General features: G+C 44.1%; 1 long non-coding RNA gene across 1 annotated transcript; it reads left to right on the top strand.

Annotated features, from left to right (window-relative positions):
- Window positions 1-3,015: 3,015 nt before the first annotated feature.
- On the top strand, window positions 3,016-3,770 carry LOC138579535 (uncharacterized). Its single transcript, XR_011304048.1, has 3 exons — window positions 3,016-3,179; window positions 3,296-3,425; window positions 3,608-3,770. It is a non-coding gene; the product is annotated as an uncharacterized lncRNA (long non-coding RNA).
- The last annotated feature ends 6,184 nt before the right edge of the window (window positions 3,771-9,954 follow it).

Genomic DNA, 9,954 nt, shown 5'->3' with positions numbered 1-9,954 from the left:
GTGTAGAAATACTCATTTCTACACATATCTGTCAGGCATATTACCTCCATGTTCCTCTTGCTTGTCCCAGTACCTACTTTTAAGGTATCAGCCTCTTTGACAGAAACCCTTCAGGTGTCGGCATATGAGGAGGGTCACACAGTTTGCAGACTTAATTGCTGCTATAAACACGCTACTGGTATGATAAAAATGCTGAAGCCAGGTCTGCAGTCAGCCACTTAATTTATAAGCACTCTGTGTTGATTTCATTGGAGTGCTGTTAAGCACAAGCATTGGCAAAGCCAACAGTTTTGGCTTGTGTATAATATTAGGAACTTGTCAGGCACTGCTTAACTGCCCAGGTACTGCCACCATTTTGCACCTGCAACTACCAATGGGCAGTTAATACCAATACGACTGTGCCTGACAAGTGCCTTTGCCATGCCTACAAAAAAGCCCAAACTGTTCGCATTGCTAATGCTTGTTGTATCAGTGTGCTCCGTCTTGTCGATGTTCCTGTTGCTGTCTGTCACAAACACACCTTGTACCCACCGACTTTCCTTATGTATTGCTGTTTGTGGTTGTTTTTATTAGTGCCCCTTTGATGGAAAATTGTATTTGAAAGGTTGCATTTCTTGATTTATGTAAGGAATCTGTGGCGGTATATGATGAGGATGTATCACTTTGTTGAAATTACTGTTCACGCTCTTTCTTGAATATAACATTTTGACAAAAAAGTATAGAACCTAATGGAGGAAGTCTTATGTGGTGTGTTAAAGCCCTTTAATCAGTAGGATGGGTGAAATGCACAAGGGTGGTTCATGAACTCATAGATGTGGCACCAGGGACTGTAAAGCTTCATATCTTGATCGGCTGGAGAACACCTGGACACAGTGGCGTACCGAGCGGGGGCTGAGGGAGGGCACACTGCCACCCCACATGCTCTTTTGAGAGCCTGACTGGGACTTTCGTCTGTGGGCCACCTCTCCTGTTCGGCACCTCAATGAAGGTGCCCAAACGGGAAAGGTGTCCCCCTGGCAGGACAATGTGTGCTGAGTAATTCCTGCTCAGCACAGTAATTGTCCTGGCAGCAGGACACCTTACTCTTTCCGAAGCCTCTGCCAGGATAATGTCCCAAGGAGCTCCAGGCAGCAGCAGAGGGGCTCGCAAGTTGCTCTGTGTCAAGAGCATTTCAATGTGAACCATTAGGCACTGATGGAAGGGAGGGTGGACTATTAGCAGGAACATTTGTCCATTCAGAAATGTGCATGGGAGGGAGTGATCAGGTGTGAGACGGTTGCATATTGCTGCAGGCTTTATGAAATAATAAGTATGGCTTTACCCAAGGGGGGTTTGTTAGGCTCACATTAATCTGCATGATGCTATTGTGACTTTGCATGCAGGATGGGGACAATAAAACTAAATCCATCCTCTTATTCCTCAACATATTTCTATAATGATGTATAGTTAAAGTTAATAATGAAAGGGTAGTTTCTTATGTAATGTGCTTTGCTTCCAAGGCATTGCTATAAAGTATTATGTAATGTGTGCAGGTTTACTAGGAAAACAACATCATTCCAAATTGAAGGAAAGGAATGGAAGATCAAACATTTCTCAAATTGTAAAACTACAAATGTGGTCTACATCATTGAATGTCCTTGCGGACTCAGATATGTTGGCCAGACCCAGAGGCAAGTCAACAAAAGAATTGGCGAACATCGCTCTAGGATTCGATGTCGAGTCCACACAGCACCACTAGTCTCGCACTTCATGGAGTATCAACATAGTGCGGATGATATATACTGGTGGATTGCAGATACAGTAGCCAACACCACCAATGCATCCAATGCGTTGAACAATAAGGAATCATGGTGGATTTTTAAACTTAAGGCTACTACTAAGGGTCTCAACGAGGCCATGCCAAATACCTTCAGATGACCGGTTAGTCCCTACCCCTTTCACTAAACTCGTGGGGGGACCCACCACTTCTTTTCCTTCACACAAATAGGACAGTCCACTATGTGGCTGTACTCGAGCAATATGCCAGGTGTGCTATCAACGCCTGACCGCACAAGTACACATCATGTCCTTGTATTGTTAGGTGCTTTACATTTTCTATAAAGTGGAGCACTAACTAGCAATGTGCTTCCTTATGTACCATTCGTGAAAATGTACACGCAATCATTTCATGCAAAGCAATTAATGTTATGCACAATAAGAGTTTATTTGCTAATGGGTTTCATCCTGTGCCAACCTTGTCTTTCCTGCACTGCATATGCCATGGTTCACTCCTATTTGGTATCACTTGTACATATTTATATATATATACTTTATAATCATACGCACACCAATTTATGCTGAGCATATTTACTTTGAGTTTTGAAATGCTTGTGTCACTGTCTATTTTGTAAACAACACGCAGCCTACAATCATCGCGGCAACAAACTGCCTTACTATTCAATCCATAAGAATCTACCAGTATATGGGGGATGTACATCTGTGCCCTCCGTAATCGCAACCAACATCTTCCCTATTCAATATTCCCATTCACAGCCCACACGATAGCAGCTCTGATTCCACCCCACTCCTTTAACGCCATATTACACTTCGCATAAACTGTTCGGTTACCATGCCAACCCTTGGACCGACATGGTTCGCGCATGTGCAGGGGAACAGACACTTCTTACCTGTGCCTGCGCTGAGCGTACTTGCGACGCAGCTCTGACTGTCTCTGTTCCGACGCCGGCTCTCGTAGCCGACCTCCACAGCCCAAGAAAGCGATCGACTCACTTTTCGGACACATAGGTAAGAGCGCCCTGCAGGGCTTGCCATGAAGGAGCCGGGGGTTTACCGCCCCCGCCACGGAAGCTACCCGTGTCCTAAGCTCCTGTCTTCTCACGACGGCACGATCCAACCCAACACGGGCGGGCGCCTTCCGCCCCTTGCTTTCAGAAGTCTCATAGCATCAGATTTTTCTGAATCTCTTTAGAGCGTCTTCTTGATAAACTGTACCCTGGTTTCTCATTTCCAGGGTCCTGCAGCCACATTAAGGCGCGGCAAAATTCACACCCCATAATCCTGGGAGCCCCACCAATATGTGGACCACCGCCTGATTGCCTTTTACAAGCATCATTCATAAGGTCCTCGCACAACTGAACACAGCCAAGAATCTCCAAACGGCTGCAGGACTGTGCCAACAGGTACTTGTATGTCAACTGTTTTAGTCAAGCATTCCACTACACATTAGTGACTACCATTTATTTACTCATACATATATGCTTTCTGTGTTTTTTAAATATTTTTCCCAATACCCAAGTGCATCCAGCACACCAGTTACCTAGCGGCAGAAATCCCCTCCTACTGCTTGAAGAGGTCCGCCACTCATTTTTCCCAGTCCCCTGGTACCACCAACTGGAAGAAAACACCACTTTCTGATTACTGTCCAGGTCAGTAACCAAGTGCCAGCAAGCCAGTGGACAATGACATATTGTTCACTCACATGGTCTCAATTAGATTTTATTGCATCCCAGTATAACTAGCATCAGATTTGAACCTCCTAGACGAGCTCTACAATATTTTCTGAGCCCATTTCCCTCTTTTTCTTTTCTTTCCTTTGTTTTCCATATAGGGGAGACCAAGTCAAGGCAAATGAAGAAGGCTTTCCGCCGAAACGTCACAGGACTACATCATTTTGAGGGCTTTATTCCCCCATTCCCGCTTCACAACTCGATCCGTTTTTAGTCGTTGACCAACGACTAGGTCCCTTTCCTTTAGGAGCCAGTAACAAATCTACCCAGTCTCAGAAAGAAAGAAAGTCTTTTATCTGACACATGGTCTGGACTCCACACATCCCACATAGGTGTTTGCCTTGTGTTTAAATAATACACCATGTTTCGCTGCATCCATTGCACATCTAGGCAAATCATCGATTGTGCATTCATTTGCCTTGTTTGTTAATTTCCCTTAAGCATTTGCTATCTTTTCTTTGTTGCATTTGTTTAATAAGATGACTGTAATTTGATCCTTATGTACACCAGAAAACGAATTAGTTTCATGTTAGACTTAAATACGGGAAAAAAATTCCCCCTGCATTCACTGACAATGGCTAAAAAAAAAGCTACAGTGCACCTTTGAAGGGCTCCAAAGCTCGTCTTTTTTGTATATGTATGACAGTTAGCTTAATGAAATAGCTTTTGCCATACTAAGCATGCTGAATAACTTAGCCTTGACCAAAATGTTTAGGTCAAGAGACTAAAAGTAAGTGGCAGGGCGCCATCCCTTTCGTTTCAAGTATCATTAGCTCTTAAGTCCTTCCACTTGTTCATGAGCTGACCTTCCAGTTACATAGATAAAGTATTATTTAAGCAGATGAAATGCAAAGGGAAACATTAATAAAAATCTATATAAACTAAAACTGTGAAGAAGTGCTCAGTTGCTTAAATTGTCCACATCCCAGTTTCACCATTTAACCAAAGTGTGTGATCCTGGGCAGACCATGTAATCAGACTGTGTCTTATCTGCAGCTCTGTAAGTGATTCACTTCAAAGCTTTAATATATCATGCTGTTATTATTTTTAAAAGCCTGACTTGCTCCATATATAACAATGCAATTTAGGTATTTTGCACCAGAAAATTATTTGCCACTTGGCTTACTTATGACAACGTATTCTAAAGTCAGTTGCATGGCGCCTCCAAGTATCAAAGACTGTTGATGCTCCTTGCGATTTGCTTTCTGTGAAGTAATTTCTGTTGGTGCAATCCATACGCAAATGAGTTGGTGTATGTATTTTGCCCCACAGCGCCTGGACAGAGCTCTAATAGATGAGTTCCCTGCATCTGTAATGATTCTGCCCCTTTTCATTTTTGTTGTGTTAAAAGGCGAGATGCCACTAGTAATGTTACCAAAAAAATAGATTGGGGCAGGGGTGGGCGGTTTGTGGGCGCGAATGAGACAACCTGGAATTGCGTGCACTGCATTTGAGGGGAAAGTAGCAGGCGTTTCACGTGGCTGTCCCCCTCACCACATCTTGCAATGCTGAATACTCCACTTGCAGGATAATATAGGGAGGCTTTTCATAAGATGTAACTGTCTTTTTTTTTTTTTAACCTTTATTTTATTTTGCTTGACACTGCATAGAGGAGTGCGTAGGGGGTACATACATCAACTTTTACAAAGATCATACAAAAAAACATGTACTTGCAGTAATATACATCTTCATGACAAAATCATATCACTGAGATGTAACTGTCTTGTTATTATCACAAAGCGCAGCTCGACATTTCATGAACTGTAACGAGTCGTTAATGGCTTCAGTCGAAGCCTCCTATTTTAATGACAAGTTAAAGTTTATGCAATGCCGAGCTTCGTTCCGTTGTGGGTATAGATTAATGACTGTTTATTATTCTGAGAGAAAGCTTTACATCAGCGGTTTCCTCAGAGGCAGCCTTGCGTTTTAATGCAAAGCTTTCTCTCAGAATGAACAGTGTTTTATCTATTACAGCAACGTGCTCCGCGGTGCTCTGCTGCTTATGTCTGCGACAGCTCGGAAGAAGGGCCACTGCTCAGGCGTAATACAGCCAATCAGCGATCAGCCGAAGGCAGCCGAAGACCAGGGGATACCGGATCGGTATGGGATACCAAATATTACAGAACACCGCCATTTAGTGTTTCCAATGGTAGCTGCTCCACACGTGGAGTGCTTGTGTGCTCTGTTAATTTTTGGACATTTCAAACTGTGCCCACAGTGCAAGGGACTGCTGAAAAGCCCATGCAGGCTCATTTTAAAAAAAAGAATAAACATAAATTGTGGGTCAAAATTTCCTTTCGATGTTGGGAGGTGGTCCCGTCATGCAGCACTGGGAGAAGTGTGAGTGCATCACAGAGGCCTACTGAAACCCGCTAGTCCCAGGGGGTCTAGACACGTGTAAGTCGCAGCCTCCGTGCTCACGGGACATGCCTGTGCGATCAATCATACACAGTGACACACAATCACTACCATGAGTGATGAAGAAGACCAGCAAGCAGGAGGACAAGATTCTGCAGCAAGACCCCCTCGGGTGAGGAGATCACCACGTCTACAAGGCACACGGGCCCGATGCCAGAAATTGATACTTCAGGGAACCAGTCTGGGGCCTAAGTGTCTACTATGGATAGAAAAGCTGGATATGTATTTTAAAGTCACCGGAGAATCCGATGATGAGGCGAAAATAGTCACCCTCATATTCCGCAGGTTCCGAGGTACACAAAATGTTCCAGTCTCTCACTTCAGTGGACAACTAGTATCAGGTGGCAAAGGATTGCCTAAAAGAACATTTCCTACTGCTGACGAACCAGGTCTATGAGAGGTTTGTCATGTGTGCTGCCAAACAGAAGGCGGAAGAATCCCTAGACAAGTTCTATGGCAGGCTCAGGCATTTGGCGGCCACGTGTGCATGGGAGAACGAAGAGGGCATGGTCAGGAACCAACTGATACAAGGGTGTGCGTCATAGAAACTGCGCCGCCAGGTACTGCGCGATCCAGGACTCATGCTGGCTTGCACGCTAAAGTTCTGCTCAGACAATAAGCCCTCATTTCTAGGAGTGCTTCGCAGAATTCTTGGAAGAGTGCGGAATCAACCACTGGAAAATCACGCTGGTCTGGCCTCGTGCCAATGGAGAGGCCGAACGCTTTATGAGAACATTGAACAAAGTGTTCCGGATAGCCCAAAGCCAGGGAAACAGACTGAAGAGGACATTATATCAGTTCCTGCAAGAATATCGTTCCACGCCCCACTGCTCCACGGGAGTGGCACCAGCAAGGGCACTATTCCAGAGATGCCTGATGGACCTCATTCCAGAGACAGACGGCCAGCCCCCAGGGACTATCAATGACGAAAGAGCAATGGAAGATCCTAGAATTCACAATGAAAAAGAGAACCTAGCAAGGCACCTCAAATCACTGGATCTAGCGTTAGGAGACACCGTACTGGTCAGAAATAGACGTCCAGAATGGAAGTTGGCTCTCACCTATGAACCCTGCCCCGTGGACGTCGTCCAGTTGAAGGGATCGATGGTGACCGCAGCTGATCGAAGAGGGGCGGTAAACCGAAACTCCAGTTTCTTCCGAAAGGTGGGTGAAAATGAGGAAATAGGTGACTGGGACAATGGGACATCACCGACCAGAAGCTCAGAGAGCGATGCAGGACCAGGGACACGTGGGAGAGTGAACTGCCAAACCCAACCCAGGCAAGCGACCATGTAACGGGAGAAGGAGGTTAAAGCAGATACCCCAGCTGAGAAAATTGGAGGTGCCCGGCACAGTTTAAGGAGTACATAATGGGAGATTAGCCATAGACAAAAAGAGTTTGGGACATCAAGCGGTGAACCCCTCAGGACATGTGGGTGGGGGAGAGAAAGTGAAGATTCATATGTCAAAGCCCTGGTTGAGGCTAGGCCAGCAGACATTGCCCACGTTAGGCCCGGACTAGTTTTGTTTGTTAGTATGTTTCCTAATGTTAAAATATTTATGTTAAAGCTGTAATAAGATGGAGAAAGATATTTTAATTGTTCCCTATGAAAAAGGAGGAATGTGATGACACATGGCGTCTGACAGCAACGTTGAGCCGTCGCACGCAATTGGAATAAAGTGGGCGGTCCTGCTTGAAAGTGTGTGCGCCGATAGCCCGACGCGTTCCTTTCAGGACGGTGCCGGGCAAGGCCTGCATGTCAGGGCCCCTGGGCTACAACAGGTGCCAGTAATCAAATAGCAGTGGATTCTATTGGTCAAGATAAGAGTGTGCTGTCAGAGCTGCTTGCGAGAAAATAAAGGGTGTTGCAGTTTAGGATTACTGTAGTTCTAAGTGCTGGAATAGGGTGGCAACTGAAAGGTTAGGCTGAGGTTCTTTATCAGAGCTGTGTGTGGGCAGTACTGGAATAACATGCTTTGGTTGACGGCCAATAACGGAGTAACAGCGACAGCGATGTGGATTGGATGCCAATAATGTAATGGAGCACAGGATCATCGATCATTGGGTGAGCCGTCTCTGTATTTTAGTAATATAATAGCAGGAGCTGTTGTTGCATGTCAAAAGTGAGGTATAGTGGAGGAGCTGTTTGTGGGTTTCAGTGATGCAGTTTTATCAGTTACTGAAGGGTACAATTGAAGTACATTGGCAGAGCTGTTATTCAGTGTCAGCACCAGAATAGCAGAGGTTGGAGCATGGCAGATATGAGGTGCATGGGGGAGTTTTTTGGGTGACCAAAAAGCTGTAATAGGAGGGCTTTCAGCGCGTACATCCGCTCTCCCCATGCCTTTCTGTGAACACTAAACCATTCTCGCTCTCTCCAAATCAATCTTCTTGCCATTGTTGTACTAAGTAAAGGCCGCTGACATGACAGAATAAGGCTGCAGCAGGCAGCACCACTTTGTACACAAGCCGTCCTTCATGATAATGGAGAAAAGCAATACTACATGTACCAGAATGCAATGAAAAAAACAGGACTGGGTGAGCTACGTTCTCCAGGTATGGGCTCAATTTGAGGCCTGCCCCTTCCCAGAACATTCAGCTCCTCATGCCCCACGTGCTTCAGTGACGCACTCTGTTTTAGGCTATGCCTGGAGCAGTTTCATCCTATAAGCAGACTGGGCGGGGCTCAGGGCTCCTACACGAGGTAAGCATTTTATCTTTCACTTAATGTGGCCGTACATTCTAGTGTTTATTCTCAAGTCATTAAACACATTTCACTGGCAGTTTTCAGGTCAAAAGTTTATCGCTTTGCAGAATCTCGTTTTGGTATTGCATGTTATATTTTGGGTATAATGTTTCCGCCTGGCACCAGGAATATTTTGTCTGAGTGGCCAGGGTTGCCTTCGGAGACGTAAGGCAGGCAATGTCTGTTGGGTGTGGGTGTGGTAGTAGCCTAAACCCCCAGGAGTTGCATCAAATAGGTTAACAGTTATTCAACAGGATGAGATTTTCATGTCAGTACTTACCAGTTCCAACGATTACAACTGGGAAGTGTCTATTTGCAAGGACAAAGGGTAAATAACGCCTTTTTATACTATTTACACGGGCATCCCGAGATGCATCATATTCGGCCTCATGTGACTTTTATGTCATAACATTTTGAAATGTCTGCCGAAAGAAAGAGCAAGAGGTCAAGGTGCTGCCAGATTTGCTGGACTTTCAAACTGTATTCAAATGGTTTATATTTCGGAAATTCTTAAATGCTTGATATATGAGAATAGTGACTCAAATGCGCCAGCTCCTTAAATCATCAAGTGATTGGTTAATTGTTCAGTGAGTCAGAGTCAATGAGTCAAATCAAATTTAATGGCATAGTGTTATTTTCACACTAATACATCTGTAGCTATAACTCTTATTTTCAAAAATTCTCTCAGGTCAAAAAATGAATGTTGTTATTTTTACAGTTGCAAAAATTCTCACTCTTGTTTACAGAAATTCACTCAGGTCAAGAAATAAATGTTGTTATTCTTACAGTTGAAAAAGTCTCAACACGTGTTTCCCCATTGCTAGTTGCAATGGTTCATCAGGAGAAAAAATAAGTAGTATTCAGTCTGTAAAGAGAAAAATAGAAAAGGGAAAAGGAAAAAGGAAAACAGGTTTAAGATTCATGTTTCCCTTATCTGCAAATACCTTAAAATAACAAAGTGCTAGTCTCTTGGTTAGTTTAGGTTTGTTTAGGAATGATGGTGACTCACCTATTAAATGTAACCATTTGCTTTTGGTTCTCTTAAATAAACATCTGAGATCAGAAGTGTGTATGCTGATCCCTGTTGTTATATCAGGCTTCAATATTATGTCCTTATCCCAAAGCTGCAGGGAAGAGAAAAAAAGGGGGGAAAAAAGAAAAAAAAGTATTAAAAAATGTTTTACTTTTAGAGTTTTGGCTTGAAGGAAAAAAATCAGCTTGGTAAAGCTAATTCTAAGCGGCTATTCATAACTAAAGGTTGATTCAGATAGAGCTTACACTAA

Source organism: Ambystoma mexicanum, chromosome 3p (assembly GCF_040938575.1).
Source record: "Ambystoma mexicanum isolate Mex_15411 chromosome 3p, UKY_AmexF1_1, whole genome shotgun sequence".
Taxonomy (NCBI): Eukaryota; Metazoa; Chordata; class Amphibia; order Caudata; family Ambystomatidae; genus Ambystoma; species Ambystoma mexicanum.
This window is presented reverse-complemented; position numbering and strand designations above follow the sequence as displayed.